The 23,499-nt window shown below is 38.1% G+C and overlaps 1 long non-coding RNA gene across 1 annotated transcript in view; it reads left to right on the top strand.

Annotated features, from left to right (window-relative positions):
* Nucleotides 1-13,332: 13,332 nt before the first annotated feature.
* The window catches only part of LOC134810232 (uncharacterized), a 183,900-nt gene continuing 173,733 nt past the window's right edge, over nt 13,333-23,499 (top strand). The window contains exon 1 of the long non-coding RNA XR_010157832.1: nt 13,333-13,407. This is a non-coding gene — a long non-coding RNA (uncharacterized LOC134810232). The remainder of the gene's footprint in view (nt 13,408-23,499) is intronic.

Below are 23,499 nucleotides of genomic sequence, written 5' to 3'. Positions count from 1 at the left end.
GTGTACAGGTTTTCAAGGAGTCTCTCTCTCTCTGCCAGTTAAAACACCACACACTGACTATGATGTTAAATTATCTCTGATTTTCATTTATGATAACTGAAGGGCTGAAAAACCTACATAGCATGACAAATACAACATATCTCAACAAAACTTCTCTGGACCTTCAGAAACTCTAAGGGACAGGCTGCAGGGTGAATCACTGTTGGATGTAATTTTTGCCTGGACGTAGCGAAATTACAGTGTATCAGAAAAGTTCAATGCCAGAGTGGATTATAGACCTGGGATCATGTTGCCATTTATGAGGAACTAGACAAATACTCTGTATGTTTTCATTTAAGGGAATGTTTAACATGATCTGCACATCTTAGCTCTCAAGTCAAACTTGGCATCAAGACAAACCCTAAAAGAAGGCAGATGAGGAGTGAGCTCCAGAGAGCAGAGCCAGTACCTAGGTGTCTTCCCATAGTTCCAGTGTTCTGAAAAGTCCATTTCTCCTGGACGGGTTATTTGATGTTGAGGCCAATCAAAATGCTACCTCATCATTTTTGAAAGCTTATCTTTATTTTTGTTTAGATCAAAATTGTTACTCTGAATTGTTTCTTTAGGATAGATCATAAAAAGGGAAATTTGGGGTTTGAGTTTTTTGTAGTTGTTGTTTTGTTTTGTTTTTGAAACAGGGTCTTGCTCTGTTGCCCAGGCTGGGGTGCAGTGGTGCGATCTTGGCTCACTGCAACCTCTGCTTCCCGGATTCAAGTGATTCTCCTGCCTCAGCCTCCCTAGTGGCTAGACTACAGGTGAGCACCACCGTGCCCAGCTAATTTTTGTATTTTTAGTGGAGATGGGGTTTTGCCATGTTGGCCATGCTGGTCTCGAACTCCTGACCTCAGGTGATCCACTCGCCTTGGCCTCCCGAAGTGCTGAGATTACAGGCATGAGCTGCCATGCCTGGCCTAAATTGTCATTTAATGACATTCAACACATTTTGCCAAATGTTTCCCCAAAACATTATGCTAATAAACAATCATATCAACAAAGTAAAACTGTGGCAGTGTCCCTGTGTTTGAAGTCCATTTTGAAATTTACTTTCACTTTTCATGATTACGCAAATACTATTTATAAGTTCCTATTTTTGTGAACAAATACTTTGTTTCATCAAGACTAAAATAAATAATGCTACTTTATGTAGTGCTTTCTTTCGTTCCAAGAGATAATGTGTATACTGGAAAATGAAGATATTATGTGTCAAATAGTATGAATGGTACATTTTCTCACACCTACATTGTATTAACAGGACATATATAAACTATTTTGTTCTGGTTGTGCTATGTAATGCAGGCAAGAAAGCCAAAATTTACTTAAGCAGCTCTGTAAGTTGTAAAGACATTTTAATATTTCCAAACAACATTTAGTGAGCACTATAATTTATTTCTGTCTAAAACCTATTTAGTCCAAAGTGCATGTACTAATTTTATGAAAAAATTCTAAACAATTTCCTATATTCTACTTTTCTGTCTACTCATGAGAAAAAAAAAAAAAACATGTAAGTCTCTACTGAGTAGTTGAATTCAATGAAACCTTAGCCAAGGTTGAATAGTACAAGGAAAAGGAGTGATTTATTATTTATTTATTTATTCAATCTTAGATGCTGATTATATATTTTCCTCAAACTAGTATATCTGCTAAATACAGAAATATGTGCATTAGACACTGGCATTTCCACAGCAGAGATGCATAATAGAGACAAAGTCCTTTTATGTGTGTTGATACTTTGCAAGCCATGTATCTTATGTACTCAGTATTGACCAAGAATAATTGCATTACTCTGCACTGAGACTTATGTTTTCTTTTATTACATAAATGCATTAAGAGAAGGCTTGAATTTCCTATAGCAACTCTCTGCTCTATATGTTTTGAGATGTGTGTGTGTGTGTGCGCGCGTGTCAGTCTTTGAATTAGGACTACTTTTTTCAGTGTATTTTCTGAAAAATGTTTCTGAGTAGGCCTTTTTGGCTAGATTGGAGATACTTCATCTTAATTATAATATTAAAGGATTTCTATGATGTGTCTCTCTGTATAATTACAAATTACTTTTAATTTTGTAAGGTCTAGAAAAATGAGCTGCTGTTTTCTATGTTCTATCTTATATTCTTTTTCCATAGCCCTGAATACAAGGAAAAAAAGTCTGAAAATATACCTACACTTGCTAATTATTGAGTATCTTCCCCTTTTATTAGATGCATATTGGCAAATAAGTCTCTGTAGGGAAAAAAAGGCTATCTAGTTATTTTTCCTTAGTAAACTGGATTTCCATTCTCTTGTCATTGTCCTCAAGTTTAAAATCTAGACAACTATTTTCTATTCAGACAAACCCCTCTAGACAGATGTCATTGTGAAAGACCCTAATGGGAAGTTGTTTCTGGTGAAGGCTCATCATTTCTGTGGCATGAAATCAAGAAGTGGAGAAAACGTCCATTCACCCTCATTTATGGAAGTCACTGATCTCAGATAAAGAAAAGTGAAAACTATTTCTATAGTCAGGTAAAATCTGATAAATAACCCATGCTATTTTGATCAATCTTTGCTGCAGATAATCATGTTGTTAAATTAGGAGAATTCAGGATAGTAGTGAAAATAAGTGATTCTTCTTCCGCCATTGAAAATTCTATTGAGAATAAAAGTCAGGCATTTAACAAGAAAGCCTTTTTCTGTAATTATTTAAGATTAAGTTTCAATACATTAGATTATTAATGGTGACTGTGGAGAGAGTGGATTTTTTTTTCCATGTCATACTTTGAGCTCGGCTGGGATATTATTTTTTTTGACAAGATCATTGTTCTTCTTCACTCTTAAAATTGTGTTAGAAGTATTACTGCCTTTCTTTTTCTTTTTGTTGCTTATCTGCTGAAACTATTCAGTTATTCGCTTTTCTCACATGCCACTACTCTTGTTCATTTTGTTTCCATTTTCAGGTTAGCAATGTGTGTGATAGGTAAAAAGGGGGTGTAAAGAGCCTTCCCCACCTAACACTAAGTGTTCCAAGCATCCAAGCAATCGACGTCTCCCTGCCTTGCAGAAACACACCACTGTAGGGAGTGAAATGTACACTGCTTCTGATGTGATATAATTATCTCTTTGGGTTATACGTTGAAAGACACCTAAAAGACCACATAATAATTTAGTTAATTTATGTAGTATAAATACTCACATGCTTACTTTTAAGCACTTACTTTATAGCTGACAGTGTTTGAAGTAAATTTGCATGCACAAACTAATTTATAGCTCTGTAAAATAAGGCATAAAGAGGATTAATATTAGGGCCCTGCTTCCTAGCTTGGGAGAGACTGACCCTTATAATGAGTGAATAAATTATGTACTATTTTTAGAAGGGATGTATGCTGTAGAAAAAAAAATGAGGCAAGGAAAGGGCAATGGGGGAAGGCAAGGGAACTTTGCAATTTCCAAGAGAGTGGTCATAGTACATCTCAGTTACAAGGTGGCATTGTAACAAAGACTTGAGAAGGTGAGGAAACAAGCTTTGAGATATCTCAAAAGAAAAGAAAGAGTGTTCTAAGCAGAAAGAAGGAACTAAGGGATTGGGACAGGAATACATCTGGTGAATTTGAACAATAGCAAGGGGACCAATGTGGCTGGACGAGGTTGATTATAGAGAACAATTATAGGATAATAAGGCTGAGGAAGAGCAGCCCACCTAGAGCAATGGTTCCCAACATTGGCTGTGTGTGAGAGACACTCAGAGTTCTTTGCAGCAACATGGATTGAGTTGGAGGCCGGAATCCTAAGCAAATTAACAGAAACGGAAACCAAATACCACATGTTCTCACTCGTAAGTGGGAACTAAAACATTGAGTTCACATGGACATAAATATGGGCACAATAGACAATGGACTACTGGAGGGTGGATAGGTGGGTGGGTTTCAAAACTACCTATTGGGTACTGTGCTCACTACCTGGGTTATGGGATCTGTACTCCAAACCTCAGCATCGTGCAACATTGCCATGTAACAAATTTGCACATGTATTCACTATATCTAAAATAAAAGTCGAAATAAAAAGTCTTGAGGCAGGGCTAATTAAATCACAATCTCTAGGGTAGAATCCTGGCATTCACAGTTTTTAAATTATGTGCAGCCAAGGTTGAGGACCATTTCAGCCGAGGCCTTATGGGTGGTTGTAAGGACACTAGCTTTTAAATGAGACTGGGAGCATTTTGAACAGAAGACTTGCAAGATCTGACTTGCCACAATCACTGTGTTTGCTACATTGAGAAGAGATAGAAGGGGGTTATTGATGCCCATCGTCAATGACCACCTGTAACAAGATTGGGTTTATTGATAGTTGCTAAGCAAGGAAAATAGCCTACTAGGAGAAACTGGGACGTGGCTTAACAAGAGGAACTTGTTCTAGGATTTGGACTTGTGTTGGGTCATTTAGAGAAGGGCTCAAGGAAGCAAGAATTTTCTTTTGATTGGATGTTTTCAAGAAATAGGATAATTCTGTAATTGTATATCTGAACAAATTTTATTTAGGAGGTGAGAGAAATTGAACTAAAGTTATAATTGGTTAAATTACAATACTCATGTCAGTCAGGAAAGGGGAATGAATATTTGAGGAGTTTCGAGTTTACACTGTGATCTTTTTTTGTCTGTGTTCAGAAATGAATAGAGTGGCCTTCTTTTTGTGTGGTTTTATTTCTCAGTCTACGGAGTGACCTTGTTTAATGTTGTTGATATGTGCAAATCTTTATGTTCAACGGAAGATCACTACAGCTCAGCTGTTATTGTAAGTTCAGGTACTAGCAACACCAAAGTCTAGACGACATCACCAGCAAACTGCCAACTGTTGGCCAGTGTCAGAAATGGAAGCAGAAAGAGCAGTTGGGGAGTATTCCAAGGACTGAATAAGGAAATGATGGTGACTTGAGCTAGGTAGGGAGAGAGCAGTAGAGATGGTCAGAAGTGGGCAGATTCTGGATCTATTCTGAAGGCAGGTAGAAGTGAAAAGCTTTGATAGAAATGAATAAATAATATAAAGATAATGAAGCAAATCAAAGAAATCAAACATTGATTCTTCAAAAAGATTGGTAAAATTGACAAACTTTTAACGAAATGGACCTAGGGAGAGAGAGAAAGGGAGAGAGACAGAGAGAGGGATAGACAAAGAGAGAGAGAGAAGATTCAAATTACTATAATCAGAAATAAAAGTGGGGACATTACTTTCAATTCTACATAAATAAAAAAGATTATAAGATTAGAGTACCATATACAAGTACATGACACAAAATTGGATAAGTATAATAGACAGATTCCTAGAAATGTAAAACCTACCAAGATTAAAGCACAAAGAAATAGAAAATCTGAATGGACCTACAACTAGCAAAGAGATTTGATGAGTAATAAAAGATCTGCCAACAAAGTAAAGCCCTGGAACTGTCCCATTAGTGTCAGTGGTGAAGTTTGCCAAGTATGTAAAAAAGAACTAACAACAATCCTCTCAAATTTTTCCAAAAAATTGAAGACAAGGAATATTTTCTAACTTATTCAATGAGGCCAGCATTACCCTGAGACTCAAGCCAGACAGAGAGACTGCAAAAAAAACTATGAACCTATATCCTTTATGATCATTTATGCAAAATCCTCAACAAAATATTAGCAAACTTATTTCAGAAGCATATTAAAAAGATTATACAACATGACCAAGTGGGATTTTTTTCCTGGAATGCAGGAATGGTTCAACCTAGGAATATCTGTCTATGTAATGCACCACATTAACAGATCAAAGGAAAGAAAAAAACACGTGGTCACCTCAATTGATGCAGAAAAAAACATTTGATACAATTCAATATTTAATTCAGGATAAAAATACTCAACAAACCAGGAATAAAAGGAAACCACCTCAACATAATAAAAGCCATGTATGAAAAACTCACAGCTACATTATACTCATTGGTGAAAGACTAAAAGCTTTTCTTCTAAGATCAGGAATAAGGAAAGGATGTCCATCCATATCCATGTTTGCCACTTCTATTCGTAGTACTAGCAAAAGCAATTAGTTTAAAACATAACAGAAAAGAAAATAATAGGAATAAAGAAAATGAAATAAAAGTCATACAAGTTGGAAACAAAGAATTTTTATATGTAAATATCCCTGTAAGTTCTACAAAAAACCCTGTTAGAACTAAGAAATGAATTCAACAAAATGTAAAGTTAAAATACAAAAATTGGTTGCATTTCTTTACATTAGCTATGAACCATCCAAAAAGGAAATTAAAAAACCAATTCTCTTGCAATAACATAAAAAAGAATAAAAGTCTTTAGGAATTAAGATGGTGAAAGACTTGTACAATAAAAAATAAACAACATTTCTGAAATAAATTTTTAAAAATATAGGTAATGAAAAGATATTCCATGTTCATAGATCAGAAGACGTAATATTCTTAAGATGTCAGTATCACTCAAAGTGATCTACAGATTCAATATAATCCCTGTTAAAATACCAGTCACATTTTTTAGCTGAAATAGAAAGTAAGTTCATATTGAATCTCAAAGAACCCCAAATAGACAAAATAATTCTGAAAAAGAGGAACAAAGTTGGAGGACACACACACCCTGATTTCAAAACATTACAAAACTACAGTAAACAAAACAGTATGGTACTGCCAAAAAGACCAATGTATAGATCAGTGGAATAGATTACAGAGTCCAGAAATAAATCCTCACATATATGAAAAAGTGATTTTTTTTTTTTTTTGGCAAAGGTACCAACACCATTCAATTGGTAAAATCCAGTATTTTCAATACATGCTGCGGGAAAACTAGATATCAACTTGCAAAAGTATGAAGTTGGACCCTTACCTAACTTCATATTCAAAAACTAACTCAAAATCAATCCATAAACTAAATATAAGACCTAAAACTATAAAACTCTCAGAAGAAAATATAGGACAGAAACCTTATGATGCTGTGTCTGTCAATGATTTAATGGATGACACCAAAGACACAGGCAACAAAATAAAAAATAGACAAATCGGACTTTATGAGAGCTTTAAAATTTTTTGCATCCTAAAACACTATCAACAGAGTAAAAAGGCAACCCCAAGAAGGGGAGAAACTTCTTGCAAACTATATATCTGATAAGGGATTGATATCCACAATATAGGAGAGAACTTCTAAAACTCAATAATAGACCAACAGCTCAATTCAAAAATAGACAAAATATTTTAATGGACATTTCTCCAAAGAAGACAAAATATTTTAATGGACATTTCTCCAATAAGCATGTGAAAAGATGTCCAACATCACCAACATTAGGGAAATGCAAATCAAAACAACGAGATACCACCTTGCATCCATTAGATTACTACCCAAAAATAATAAAAACCCAAAACAAAACCAAACAAAAAACCAATCCAGAAGTGAACAAGCGTTGGTGAGGATGTGGAATTCAGAACTCTTGTGCACTGTTAAGGAATGTAAAATGGCATAGCTACTGTGGAAGAGGAAAGCAATTCTTCAAAAAAATTAAAAATATAATTACCATATGATTCGGAAATTCCAGTTTTGGGTATATACTCAAAATAATTAAAAGCAAGATCTCAAAGAGATATTTGCACACTCGTGTTCATAGAAACATTATTCACAATAGCTAAAACCTGAAAGTAACCCAATTATTCATTGACTGATGAGTGGATCAGAAAAATGTGGTGAATGCATACAATGGAATGTTATTTAGTCATAACAAGGAAAGAAATTCTGACATGCACTACAAAGTGAATAAAACTTGAGGACATGGCCAGGTGCGGTTACTCACACCTGTAATCCTAGCACTTTGGGAGGCTGAGGTAGGTGGATCACCTGAGGTCAGGAGTTTGAGACCAACATGGCCAACATGGTGAAATCCCATCTCTACTAAAAATACAAAAATTAGCTGGGAGTGGTGGTGTGCATCTGTAATCCCAGCTACTCAGGAGGCTGAGGCAGGAGAATTGCTTGAACCTGGGAAGAGGAGGTTGTAGTGACCTGAAATCGCTCGTGCCACTGCACTCCAGCCTGGGCAATAGAGCAAAACTCTGTCCAAAGAGATAAGTAAATAAATGAAAATAAATAAAATAAAAAAAAAAAACTTGAGGACATACTGCTCAGTGAAATAAGCCAGTCACAAAAAGAAGTAATGATATGATTAGACTTATCTGAGGTATAGTGAATAGCCTAAATCTTAGAGACAGAAAGTAGAATGGTAGATTCCTGGGCCTGAGGGAAGAAAGGAGTGGATAATTCTTGTGTAATAGGTACAGATGTCAGTTTTGTGAGATGAAAAGAGTTTTGGACATGGATGTTGGAGATGGTTGTGCAACAATATGAAAGCACTTAATACTCCTAAGTTGTGCACTTAAAATGGTTTAGATAATAATACATTTTATGTTATGTGTATTTTATCACAATAAAGAAAAAGTAGGGGAAAAAGCAAATAAGAAGAGGGCTTGATATACCACTGCTGGTTTAAAGATGTAAGGAGCCACATGAAAAGATATGACAGGTGGGCTTAAGGAGATGAAAGAAATCCTCAGCAGACAGGCAGCAATAAAACAAGGATCTCAGTCTTGTAGCCACAAGAAACTGAAATCTGCCAACCATCTAAATGAGAATAAGCCAGGAAGTAGATTCCCCCCCCCCCCAGCCTCCAGATAGAGCCATCGTACCTTGTACTTTTATTACTACCTTTTGAGACCCTAAGCAGACAGCCATGCCATGCCATCCTAGACCTCCGACCTACAGAAACTAAGAGATAATAAATGAGTGTTGCAAGTCTCTAGGTTTGTGGTTGTTTGTTACATAGCAATAGAAAACTAATAGAAACTAAAATAAAACAAATGTCCTGGGTATCAATAGAAAACAAATGCACTGGCAGTTTCTTTCTTTCAACACTCTAAAGATAACATTCCTTTTCCTTCTGGTTTCCATTGCATCTATTAAAGAGGTCTAATAATTATTCTTTGAAGGTGATTTATGCTTTTTTTTTCCAGCTGCTTTTAACATTTTTCTCTCTGGCACAGATTTTTGGCAGTTTGGCTAGGGTGTGCCTATGTGGGTTTTCTTTGTATTTGTTCTTTTGTGCTCACAGGGATCCTTGAAATATGGCTTTATATTCTTTTCAGTTTTGAAATTTATTAGACAGATTTTTCAAATATTTCTTCAGTTCCTGGAAATACTGTATGCCCCACAATGAGTTCTGAAAGGAGGCCAACATTATTTCAACAAACGATCAACAATATAATTGTTAAGAGGGAGTGGGAAGTAGTGATAAAATAACTTACAACATCAGGCATACATAGTCATGAAATAAGATGGAACTATCAAGCCAGGCTCAGTGGCTCACACCTGTAATCTCAGCACTTTGAGAGGCTGAGGCAGGAGGATCGCTTAAGCCCAGGAGTTCCAGACCAGTCTGGGCAACATGGCAAAACCTCATCTCTACAAAAAATACAAAAATTAGCTGGGCATGGTGGCACATGCCTGTAGTCCCAGCTACTCAGAGGCTGAGATGAAAGGATCTCTTGAGCCCGGGAGGTTGAGGCTGCAGTGAGCCGTGATCATGCCACTGCATCCAGCCTGGGCAACACAGCGAGACCCCATCTCAAAAAAACAAAGAAAAGAAAAATGGAATTATTAAATTGTGCTACAAGACACGGGAATATTAATGCAATTGCACTTGATTTGGGTTGTAAAAATGGGTAGCGTTAATATAAATAATTCCTTATATCCTGGAGAGCAGGTTATCTTGGGTAATAAGAGATCCCTGTGAATTTTAAGCAAGCAACTTGAGTTTTAGCTTAAAATATTCATATTTTGGCTCTTTAGGTAATTGAGCTTTTGTCAAGAAGTATGAAACATTTGAGATCATTAGCCAAGTCTGGGGAAAAAAATATATATATATACTCACACATATATATAATGCAAAGACAATATAAATAAACATTTAACATGACAGAAAAAAATCACGTTATTTTAAAAATACATCACTGATTTCTGCCTACCCCCAGAGAAAAAATAGTAGGGTCTTTTACGAATCATACATTTTGTTCATCTATATTACTATAGTATACTGTTAATGTGATTATCTAAAAAAATTATACTATTTGTCTAATAACAACCCACCTCATATCACCATAGCACTAACAATCTTCTCATAAATGTAAGCATAGTAGCGGGTACTGTTATTAACATGAGCTGACTAATACAATTTCACATTTCAAACGCAATTGTGGGTGCTGTGCTACTCCATATTATATTAGTAATTATTGTTCTCTAAAGGTTCTTAAAAGCAAATAAACAAAGGCAAGGCAAAACATATGAAATGCAAGGCAAAACATACGAAATGCAAGGCAAATGCATTAAAAACTTTTGAGTGTTAATATATAGATTTTATTTTATCTTTTTAATTTCTTTTGCTTAACCAAATAGATTATGTAGTTTTGATTAACTGGCCATGAAATAGCTCTGCCTACATAGAATTTCCCATGAATAATTGGTTGTGGAGACTTTTGTGTGTGACCCAAATCCTCCCTCAAAACTGAAGTTTGCCCAGCTATTGGGAGTGTTGGCAAATCATGCCTCTCAGCTGATTCTCTCTAGAATTTATTCTCAGGAGATCTAATTAATAACTTGTCAAGCTGATGTCCATCCTTGGGGACAACTCGTATCTGAAGAATGGCCAGTGAAAGGTATTAAAACTCCATACTCCTGCCTCAATTTAGGGCAACTCTGAAGGGTCACCCCAGCTTCTCAGCTCCCCCTTGAGATTAGCTGAGGTATTTGTTGTGACTGCCTCACATCTCAACTCCCTTTATCCAATTCAGCTTTTTCGCCACAGTTGTTGGTTCCTAGGATTTTACCCAGTTAAATGTTCTCTACAGAAATCTCTATCTCAAATCTGCTTTACAGGGAATGTGGCCTCAGACAGGTTTTCATTAGGTTCTGGACATAACTCTCATTAGTCATTGATATGATTCGGCTGTGTCTCCGCCCGAATCTCACCTTGATTGTAATTATCCCCACATGTCAAGGATGGAGTCAGGTGGAGATAATTGAATCATAGGGGCGGTTTCCCCCTACTGTTCTCGTGGTAGCGAATAAGTCTCACGAGATCTGATGGTTTTAAAATGGGAGTTTCCCTACACAAGCTTTCTTCTCTGCTACCATTTAAGATGTGCCTTTGCTTCTTTTTTGCCTTCTGCCGTGAATGTGAGGCCTCTCCAGCCATGTGGAATTGTGAGTTCATTAAACCTCTTTCCTTTATAAATTACCCGGTCTTAGGTATGACTTTATTAGCAGCATGAGAACAAACTAGTACAGTCTGTTCTATAAGCCCAAGTCGGATCACAGAGTCCCGCTTTCTGTTTTTTTTCTAGCCATATTTCTACTAAAACTTGACTCATATAGACTTAAAACAAAATAATTCAGCATGGCTAATATTTATTTAATATCTTATACGTGTCAGGTACTGTATTTTGTAACTTATCTTTTAATAATCTTTCCAAATCTCTAAAAGGAGAATTCTGCTCTTTTATAGAGAAAATAAGGATGGCTCTGAAAATGTTAGTATTAGGGGAGGTAGGGTGAGGGACATAGGGGGCACTTTGTGTTATTTGTGCATTTTACTGTCAGTCTAAAACCAGGTCAAAATAAAAATTAAAAAAAAATGACTAGTTAAGATTTTCAGTGTGACTCTAGAATTTTTTTGTTTGTTGTTTGTTTTGGAGTGTAGTGGTAAGATCTCTGCTCACTGCAACCTCCACTTCCGAGGCTCAAGCAATTCTCCTGCCTCAGTCTCCCAAGTAGCTGGGATTATAGGTGCCCGCCACCACACCCAGCTAATTTTTGTATATATTTTTTTTTTTTTTTTTTTTTTAGTAGAGATGGGGTTTCAGCATGTTGGCCAGGCCAGTCTCCAACTCCTGACTTCAAGTCATCCGCCCGCCTCAGCCTCCCGAAGTGCTGGGATTATAGGCATGAGCCACAGCTCCTGGCCCAAAGTTCATATTTTAACTACTAACCTAAATTATTTTAAAAACAAAAGTCTCCTTGGACTCAAAGCAGGTCAGAGTGACATGATCATGTGCCTGTTTTGTGCAGGGTGAAGTGAGATTATTATCTAGGAAATAGCTGAAATGTCCTGAGGGTGACAAAGAGGAGCTGTGTTTTCAGCCAAATATCAGAACCAGGGCCACTGCCTGCCGCCGAACCCCAGCGAGCACCCCTACTTTGTGTTTCTCTGTGGTGGCTATGCTTGCCCACCTGGGTGGGAACCCCGAGAATGACTCCAGACTTTTCCAGGGACTGCATGCCAGGGTATTTTTACAATTTATGTGTAGACTTTGTTCGGGTGGAAAAGTTATTTTATGAAGATGAAACAAGCAATTGGGGTACCTACCTTATGGCATTTTTTACATTGAGAGTGTTAAAAATACCCCTCCCCTAACCAAAACCCTGACAAATAGAGCCAGGGAAGGCCATGCAAAAAAGGATTCTTGGGCTTGTATGCCTGATAACAAAAACTTATCACAGAAGACTGCAAAAAACACAATCTTGCACAAAGCCCATTGCAACTTTGCACGCAACAATGCTTCTGAAGGATATTTGCCCAACAACTGCCTGTCCAACCTGGGCCTGGCATCACCTTTGTTATTGATCTTTGTAGCCAAGGATAATCATTTCCAAATGATCATATAATCTTCCTCATTTTTTCTTTTGTCTTCTTTACCTCCGTGAATATGCATATAGTTTACTCTGGCTTGCCTATTTCTATTGCAAGGCTCTGTTTCCAAACGAATATCTTTTTCTTGTGGAGAGCCTCTCTCTGTTTGTTATTTAGGTTGATAAGAGAAATGTGAACATTTGAGAGCTCAGGTAAAAGGCCTTAGTCTACAGTGAAACTTTTTTGCACCCTTAGATGCTTACTTCCACTACAACTTGCAGGTGGGCCTTGAAAAGTTCTTGGAATAAGTTTGAGCTTTGATCTTCTCCGATTCATTTAGCATAGATTCTCAAAATGTGGTCCCTGGACCCACAGCATCAGCATCACCTGGAGATTGTTAGAAATGCAAATCATCGGGCCTCATTCCAGACCCTCAGCTGGAAACTCTAGGGGCATGGCCAGACCCTCTGTAGCTGAACAAGCCATCCAGGTGGTTTTGATGCAGCTAAAGTTCTGGAACAACTAATGTAGCCCCATTTGGAAAACTTGGCTGTACAGGCCTCCCTAGCTGGTAAGCTGCTAGCATTTTTTGTTTGTTTGTTTGTTTGTTTTGATACAGGGTCTTGCTCTGTTGACCAGACCGTGACCTCCTGGGTTCAAGCGAGGACTCAGCCTCCTGAGTAGCCAGGACTACAGGTATGTGCCACCACCATGCCCAACTACTTTTTGTATTTTTTTTTTTTTTTTTTTTTGTAGAGATGGGGTTTTAGCCCAGGCTAGTCTCAAACTCCTGGACTCAAGCAATCTGCCCACTCTGGCCTCACGAAGTGCTGGGATTATAGGCATGAGCCACTGTGCCCGGCCCTGCCAGCTTTGTATAAGCTGAGGAGTTTTTAAAAATACCTAGACTCAGGGCAAACCCCAGACACTTAAGTCAGATTCTCTGGGAGGTGAAGCCCAGGCACTGGTATTTTTAAAGTCTCTACAGATGGTTCTAATGTGCTGCTAAGTTAGAGAACCGCTGATCTAGGCCAGGCCTTTTCAAACTTAATGTGCACGTGAATTACCTGGACCTTGTTAAAATGCAGATTCAGTCTGCATAGGCCTGGGGTGGAGCCTGAGCTTCTGCATTTTTAACAAGTCTCTAGAGGATGCTGCTGCATCTGGGCTGCTAACTACACTTGGAGATAGGAGGTTCTGGAGAGCAGAGGAAAGAGCATGAACCATAACCTAGGGGCTGGTAGTCCTGACTTCAGAGCCAACGTTTGCCTTTATGTGGCTGGCAACTTGCTTGGACTCCTACCTCAATTCTTTGGGCCCAAGGTTTGTCCTGCTTCAGAAGGATGTCAAGAAAATTGAGTGAGTAATGCAGAATTGTTTCTTCAAGTGTGTGCAGATGCTCCATGAATTTAGAGAGTATGTGGATGCACATTACTAAATTTTAATAGTTGTGAACATGTTGTTATGAGTACTTAGAACAAGTAATAATGGCTTTTGATGTATAGTAGTAAGAAAGCTTCCTTTTAAAAGGCATGTATTTAAGTTTCAAAAGTGGGGCTATTTAAAAATATATGAAATAAATAATAGTAGAGGTAATTGACAGAGCAAAATTATGAAGGCAGGATGAGAATGACTCAAGTTTGGGAAATGCTGAGAAAGCAGATGCCCAAGGGCTATGAAAACTTAAAAAAATAGGTAGAACTTGATTTTGATTGGCTGAATGAGATGATGTGTTTGATCATTTATGGGGTTGGCATTTGGCAACATGCACTGGGTGGCTGGGATCACTGTTTATTAAAAAATATTTGAGTCTCTACTTTGCACTAGATACTCCTTTAGTCTCTTGGAAAAGGGATTGGGGGGCAGGCAGGATAAAAACAAATCATTTATGCCCACAAGAAAATTGCAGGAAGATAAAAGTCATGAAATAAACTCTATGCTTCTAATTTAATATTTTTTATAAACTATGAGAAAAAAGTATTGCTCACTATCAGCTAGGAAAGCTGTCTTAGTAAAACCATTCATTCTTGCACAAATCAAAATCAAGACGAGCCAGATTTAATTTAATATTTTTTCACAGATTATGAGAAAAAAGTTCTAATTTAATTTTTTTATAGATTATGAGAAAAAAGTTTCGCTCTCTATCAGCTAGGAAAGCTGTCTTAGCACAACCATTCATTCTTGCACAAATCAAAATCAAGATGAGCCAGAAGGCTCCATTCTGACAGCTTCTAATGGAGAAGCTACATTTACTGGACATGGGGAAAGTTGCTGGGCTCTAAGGACTGTGCTCATTTCTTGAACTAGATAAATGGTCTTGGTGTAGCATAATACCAAAACTTCTTGTCGCAGCCTGTAAGGACAGAACTCAATCAGCCTGAAAAGGAAGTCAGTGACTCCGACTCAACACAGGAATGTTCTGTGATTCCTAAAGAAGGATGTAGGAGTGTGGCACAATTCAACCACAGTCTGTGGCCCTGTGCCTCTGCCTTGACATGAGTGGGATTTCCCAGCTGGTCATTTTCTTCTTATCTAAGACATTGGGAACAAATTACTTGACATCCTCTGGGCTTCAGTACTCCCACTCATCAAATTAGAGGACTGGGCAGTCGCCAGGCTCTCTTTAGGCATCATATTTTAGTTTCTGTGATTTTAAATTTGAGAAGGGGTGTCTAAGGGAGAATACATAGGGGAGGGGGAAAGGCTTATTAAAAGTGTAGTTAGACACTGAATTTTTAAGAATTGCATTTTGTAATAATACCTTTACCTAATCAGGACTGACAATCTTACCTGATGACAGCACCTGGAGGAATGGCTGCATTCAAAAATAAAAATGAAATAAAACAAGACCTTATTTGAACTTAGCAATAATGCTGATTCCTCTTTTTGATTTGAGGAGGTTATAGCTGTTGTAAATGCTTGAATTGGGTCTGCCCAGGCAAAACGGAGTCAAGAGTCCATGTCTGATGAATTTTAACAATGTAGACAATAGAAAGGGTTGCTTAAACTGCCCCTCTTTTACCAAAACACATTTACAAATGAAAGAACAACACTTCCATTTTTTAAAAACATTTTTTGAGATGAAGTCTTGCTTTGTCACCCAGAGTGGAGTGCAGTGGTGCGATCTTGGCTCACTGCAAACTTTGCCTCCCGGGTTCAAGTGATTCTCCTGCCTCATCCTCCCGAGAAGCTGGGACTACAGGCGCCCACCACCATTCCTAGCTAATTTTTGTATTTTTAGTAGAGACAGGGTTTCACCATGTTGGCCAGGCTGGTCTCGAACTCCTGACCCCAGGTGATCCGCCGACCTCGGCCTCTGAAAGTGCTGGGATTACAGGCGTGAGCCAACACGCGTGGCCAAAAAATTTCCATTTTTAATTGCAGGGTCTGGGAAATTAAAATGCATCCGTAATTTCTTGCATCTCTCCGCTCGGGCTTGCATGAATGCAGAGGGATGGGGAGGACTTCTGGAGGCAAGCATCCCCCTCTTGTCGCCTGCCATCTGGAGAGAGGGGGCTGTGATTTATCTCACTTTAATCAGGAAGAACCCGATGGGTGGATGGAGAGGTCTGACAGCTTTGTTGCTCCATGTGGGAAAGAAACGGACAGAGTGAATTTGTGTATGATCCCTAAGGAGAAAGCGTCTTTGTGCTCTATTTCTTTTTGACCTGGAGCCCCTGAAAGCAAGCTAGTTACAAGTTGAAATAGGCCATTTCTAAAGTGTGATTTTGTTTGTGTATGAGCCTTGATTACAAAGGGGAAAAAAACCCGCTTAATTTACATACACCACATGTAGTGCAGGATCCCCTGGGCTGTCTTTTCAGGTATCAGGAAACTTTGATGAAAGTCGCTTGTCTCATCTAGGAGTCATTTCATATTGTTTAGCAGAGCCTGGTATTAACATTTCCTTCCAACTGTTTACTGGAATCTGTGTGTTCCCTTCAAGTGATGCATACTAGGTGCACAGGCTTCCTGCCACGGTCATCCTAATCTTTCCGTGCAGACAGGAGCAGAGGGGAGAGCGCTGAGCCAGGCCCCAGCTTGCTTTTCTTTCCTGACTCAGCCCGGCTCCGCTGCACTTCTCAGCTCTTGCTGTAGGTGGTGCTGTTTGACCATTTTCTTCATGTGACCCTCCACTCGGTAATATAAATTCATTCGGAGGATGACCTGATATCAAAAAAAAATTCCTTTTGATTAGTACAATCAACATGTTTCTTCACACGATACTCTTCCCACTGAGACACATGGAGACAATTCTGACTCCAGGTTTGCAACCTTGAGATTTCTCTCAGATGCAATAAAAAAAACAAAAAAGCATTTTGAGTGGCACAGTGATGCCTAGTGCATGATCATGTTTGTCTGCTCAAACATTAAAGGGAAACTTGTGGGTTTGAGGATGCCCAGCAGCACGACAGCTGCCAATGTAAATGAGCCGTATAGAGAGAGAGGGGGCGGGAGGGGACTACAAACTTCAGAATATGAGCTGATCGTTTATAAGTTAAAAAAAAAAAAAAAGTCAAAAGGGAGCCCAGGATGGTGCAGGAAAAAGGAGAAAGGAAGATTTTCCTTGCAGCTAATCAGGAGAGTTCATAAGGGCTGATTACATGAGTGGAAGCCTTAAGTTCTTTTTTTAAAAAAATGTGAAAGTTTGCATGTATGTATGTATGTATGTATGTATAGCTTCGTGTATTACCATTATTATTGCAATCAGCAAATGGATTTACTTCCTTTATCTCATGGGCTCTTTCCCACTCACTTCTGGCAGCACATTTTCCTTTCTCCTTCATCCCAGAACACCAAAGAACAGATGCGCTTCCTAACCCTGGCTCCAGGGGACTTTATACAATGTAAACAGTGCACCTCTAACGTGGTTCACCGCTTAGAGAACGTGTGTCCCATTTTAAAACTGTGACTCCTTTATATTTTGCAGTGCTTATTTTAATAAGAGACATTGGACTTGTGACTTATTTTTCATGGAGGAGTGAGCTTAATGGTTGAAAGTAATCGATAAACTTGTTTTTCCTCTGATGCCATCAGCCAAGATCCTATGGCAATAGTAAGAGGATGACACTGGGCTGGCACCCCCTCCATAACATATTTGGACCATGTTTTTCCCCCAGAATGCACATGCAATGGCTTTGGTTTGGTAAGAGAGAGATGGTGTACTTGGGTTCCTTCTGTCACACTTTTGGTGAAATGAATTAGACTTTTAAATCAGGAAATTCAGCGAGATGAGTTAGATTTTTACACAAGAGCAGTGGAGGACTTCCAGCTGGTTGGGGGAATGATACGGAAATATCTTGCTAAATCAGGGTCTGGTGGAATGCTGCTCCCCTGGCAGGCTCCTCTTCACAGGGAGCAATCTGTGGGTTGCTTATAGAACAGAGCGAGCAGGAGGCATAGCATGGTCTTGCTCGTGGGAAGACCCGGTGTTCAGATGTTTGTCATTAGGAACTGGGTGTGGGCTTTTTCAAGTTAAACTGAAGCAGCAGTTCTATTAGGAAGAGCCTCCCAGATCAGCATCTTCTGTTTCTGGATACTCTCCCTTTGAAAAGCCAGATTTCAGCAAAAAGCTTTGCTAATGGTGAAATTGCACAACTGAAACCCTATGGGAGCAATGGGAAAGATGGAGAAAGAGGTGGTTATATCATGTACTTCAACAGTTTATTTAGAGGCTGTTGACATTAGAATAACAAGCCAAGACAAACAAAAATACTCATTTTGGATGAAAATATTGTCTTTTCATGTTATTATAGATAGCTGAGTCCTAAGACTTATACAGAAACACATTTTCCTAATGAGTGGCTGATTTTTCTGGTTGTGCAAGTAATATCCAAATTATTGTACAAATTTTTGGCTCAGGAGCAAACATTGTATTGCATATTGAGCTAATCACTTGCCCTTTCTAAGGTAAGCCCTTACCTCTGCTTTCCCTTCATCTTGTCATTTCTGTTTGTTGGGTACAGGTTTCCTGTTGGTTCTTTCTGTTGGCTCTGATGTAACATGAATGAAGTTCTTAACATCCTTTCAGACATAAACACAACTTAGCTCATTGTTTCTGAGTTCATATAGAGGTTTTCTTGCCCCTGAGACTTTCGTGTCAGACAGCTGGATGTTGCTGTGTTCAAGGCTCTATATGTTGATTTTGTATCCTACAACTTTACTGATTTCACCTATCAGTTCAGTTCTAACAGTTTTCAAATTTTATTTATTTGTTTTTGTTTTTTAAATATTGTATGTTTCATTTTAGAGTCAGGAGGGTAGATGTACAGGTTTCTTAAACAGGTGTATTGCATGGTGCTGAGGTTTGGGCTTCTAATGATCCCACCACCCAAGCAGTGAGCATAGTAATCGATAGGTAGTTTTTCAACCCTTGCTCCCACCATCCTTCCCTCCCACCTTTGGAGTCCCCCAGTGTCTATTGTTCCCTTCTTTGTGTTGAGTTCTCACCTTTTTTTAGTGAAGTTTGTAGGGTTTTCTATATATAACAAGATCATGCCGTCAGTAGAGACAGTTTCATTTCTTCCTTTCCTATTAGGATGCCTTTTATTTCTTTCTTTTGCCTAATTACCCTGAGAAGTGGTGTCTGTGGGCATCCTTGTCTTGTTCCTGATGGTAGAGGAAAAGTTTCAACTTTTCACCATTGATTATGGTGTTAGCTATGGGTTTGTCATATATGGCCTTTATTTTGTTGGGATACAGTCCCTCAATACGTGATCTGTTGGGTGTTTTTTTTTCACCATGAAAGGGTTTCGAATTTTGTCAAAAGCTTTTTCTATATCTATTGCGATGGCCATATAGTTTCTATCCTTTATTTTTCTAATATGGTATATTATATGTATTGATTTGCTTATGTTGAACCATGACATGATCATGGTGAATGATTCTTTCAATGTGCTATTGAATTTGGTTTGCTAGGATTTTGTTGAGGATTTTTGCATCAATGTAGATCAAGGATATTGGCCTGTCATTTTCCTTTCTTGTAGTGTTCTTGTCTGGCTTTGGAATCAGGGTAATGCTGGCCCTGTAAGATGAGTTTGGAAGTATTCCCTCCACTTCAGCTTTTTGGAAGAGTTTGAGAAGGACTGGTATTAGTTCTTCTTAAAATATTTGGTAGAATTAATCTGGGAAGCCATCTGGTTTTGGGTTTTTCATTGATAGGAGACATTTTCTTACTGATTCAACCTCCTTGCTTGCTATTAGTCTGTTCAGATTTTTAAATTTCTTCATGAGTCAATCTTGGTAGGTTTTATGTGTCTGGGAATTTATCCATTTCTTCTAGATGATCCAATTAGTTAGTGTGTAATTATACCTAGCAGTTTCTTAGGATCCTTTGTATTTCTGTGATATTGGCTATGATGTTTCATCTTTCATTTCTGATTTTATGCTCTATTGAAAACATGAGGCATAGCAGGTAGGGGGCACTGGTCAGGACTTGGGGTATAAACTGGCAGATGTTAAGGTGGGTGATTCTGGTTAACTCAGAAACTCCGAAGTCCCGTGTGGAAGAATTAACTGCCTGTACTCACCTAGTAATGTATATCCTTGGTCAAAAAAGATCCAGCTGAGAATGTTGGATGAAGGGACCAAATCAATATTCATCATTATATTGAAAACAAGTCAGATTGGCTGTGGTCTTTTGACAGCAGGTCAGTGGCTAAGTCTATTTGAACAAAGTTAGGGCAGGTTCAAGGGAGAATCCTGAGATCGGTATTCTTTGTTCCATACAAACTTGCCTTTCAGTTTCTTCTCCCCATGCCTCCAGGATGTCCCTGCACAGCCCGTAGGGCCCCCTCCTTCAGTACCTTGCCTTACGAAGGGGAGAAAATGAGTTTTCCAATGTTAGCATATATTTAGCCTTCCAAAATTTTCTATTTCTATTTTAGGGGAGCTCTAGGAAAACAGCAGATTACTCTAAATCCCCAGGTAAAAATCTGAAATGGTGGAATTTCATATGACCAGGAGACATATTTTGGGGCAAGTGGGCTTTTCACAATCACTTGGACATGAAGGCATCTGCTTCTTCTATGCCTAAAATAGTCCTTCAATTTAGTAGTTTAATTCCTCTTCCTCTTTTTCAAATTTCAAGACAATACATGTAGTGACTGAACAATTTGGATCCAAGTTTCACTATTTAACTGCCAGTGTGACCTTGGGCGAGTCACTTAATCTTTTCAAGGCTCAATTTCATCATGTAAAGTAGAAGTACAAACAATCCCTGACTTAGAATATTTTGACTTATGATTTTTCAACTTTCAGATAGTTTGAAAGCAATACACATTCAGCAGAAGCTGTACTTTGAGTACTCATACAACCAATCTGTTTTCCACTTTCAGTACAGTATTCATTATATTACATGAGATATTCAAAGCCCACTTTATTATAAAATGGGCTTTCTGTTAGATGATTTTGCCTAACTGTAGGTTAATGTGAGTGTTTAAGGTAGGCCGAGCTAAGCTATGATGTTTAGTAGGTTAAGTGTATTAAATGCATTTTCAGCTTACAATATTTTCATAAGTTTATTGGAATATAACCCCATTGTAAATTGAGGGGTATTTGTAATAATGATATCTCTTCAAGGAGACTTTGTGAGCCTCTCATAGGAAAATGCATACACAGATGCATATAAATATATAATCTTTCTTTTCCATACATATGATATTCTTTAAGGATATCCAAAAATCTGGAAACAGTTGCCTCCAGGGAGATAAATGGTAGTGGGTTGGGAAACTTTTAACTGTATACGCTTTTGTACCTTTTGCATTTTGAATCAGATGAATGTATAATCTACATAAAATATTAAGATTAAAACATCACCGAATAACTTATCAGGAGTTTGGTGAACATAAGGGAAGGCCACCTATGGTGGCTGTATTTTATTCAGTGTTGGTCACTGTTGGGCACTTCATAGAGCTTATTTCATTTCATCCTCACAAGCGCCGTAGGAGGAAGGGGCCCCAGAGGGATTCATGGTTAGAACAGCAGAGTAGGAGCATTTGGCAGCTATATTCTGTGTAGGTGATAACTTTAAAGATATTTTTGTTATAAAATGTTTCAAACATACAAAAAATATAGAGAAGCAGTTTTCTATAGTTATTAAATATTCTTAATGGGTAGTCACAGAAATTATCATCCAAAGTGGGATATTCTTGAGAGAAAAAGGCGGTTCTATTTATAATTATGGTGGGATAACAAACTTAAGATGAACAGCTCTGGACAAACTGGGTTTTATGGTCCCTGGAAAACAAGGATTACTGTAAATGTGAGTCCCGCCTTGTGCTTCTCTCTGTCCCACCAAGAAAATATGATCTTGATACAGATGTTCATTGTGTCAAGGCAACCATGGCAACCATGATCTAGATACACTGTTCAAGTTTTATGCTGATCCTACCTATATATGTCTCAGGAACTTTCCAGAGTTTCCTTTGAGTGCTTCTAAATTTTGCATAAATGGTATGTTGTCCCTTGTCTCTTTTTAAAACCAGTAAGCCATTTTCCCTTCTTTTCCTGGAAAATTAAAGGAACAAAGACCAGGAAATAACAATGTATTAGCTAAGGTTCTGTTGATTGAAAGCAACAGAACCTAATTCTGGCTAGCTTAAACCATGCTAGGATTTAATGAAGAATACTGCAGAATCTTAGACATCTTATGACTGGGAAAGAGGAGGTTCAGGCAGTTCCTGGGATTTCAGCAACAGGTAGCTGTCAATTAACTGCCCCCACACCACCCACTGCTGCCGTCATCAATATAGCACACCACGATGGCTCCCAGCCTCTGTACGTCTGGGTTCCGGTGTTCAAATTCTAGAGACAGCAAGAGAAATCCCATTGAGTCAGGGATCCTTCCCTGGGTCACACTCCCTGCATATGGTCAGAAATGCAGGATTATGTACTAAAGACACAGCTAAAGAGGACCCACTTCACTGTTTTGGGACCATTTGCAGGGGAGGCAAAATTGTGAGCTACTCACTTAAAGAGGTGATAACCATAAGTTTGCAGGAAAAAAAAATTGGAGAAGAGAAGGATAACACTATCCTACGGTTTCTTCTGAAAATGGACTAAGGGAACAGCATTTCCATTTGGAAATTCTCTCCTGGCATTTCAATATTTATGGGTTCTGAATTCTGAGAAAAATCAGTTGAGAAATTAGGAAAATGGGAAGGAACATTCTAATTTTCCTGTGAAAATTACAGCTTAATAGTCAGTATAGAGAACTTACTGGCTTGAAGAAATGCACTGACTTCAAGTCAAGCAAGATGAGGAAGCACTGACATGTGGAGATGAAAGTTAAGCTGAACAGGACAGGAGCAGTAAAGGAGCCTCAGTCAGACTTTCTTGTATCTGTTGCTGTGTTACAAGTGTGTGTTCATGGCCTTGTCCACTGCTAACAGTGAACCATTTCTGCAAATAAATATTAATGTGTTCATAGGCATAGTATATGTTTTACAAATCCTATGAGAGATTTTCTAAGAAATGCCAAGTTTTAGAAACAAAATATGCCCTTAAATCGGCAATTTTGACAGTTGCTTCTTTCTAGTGCTATTCATCTTGCCAGGAGATCAGAATGTTATGTTATTTAAATGGTATTGGAGGGGATGATTGATGCCTTGTTTAACAATGTCATGGAAACAATGATTAAAGCATTAAGTATTTGTGGTGTTACCTTTCAATCTTTAAAGGACTTTTCTTTAGCATTTATTTTGTGATAATATTCATTTCTTTTTAATGTTTTCTCTATTAATGCTATTGGATTTTATAATCTTGTTACAATATGTTGGCTCATAATAA

This window comes from Pan troglodytes, chromosome 5 (assembly GCF_028858775.2).
Source record: "Pan troglodytes isolate AG18354 chromosome 5, NHGRI_mPanTro3-v2.0_pri, whole genome shotgun sequence".
Lineage (NCBI taxonomy): Eukaryota > Metazoa > Chordata > Mammalia > Primates > Hominidae > Pan > Pan troglodytes.
This window is presented reverse-complemented; position numbering and strand designations above follow the sequence as displayed.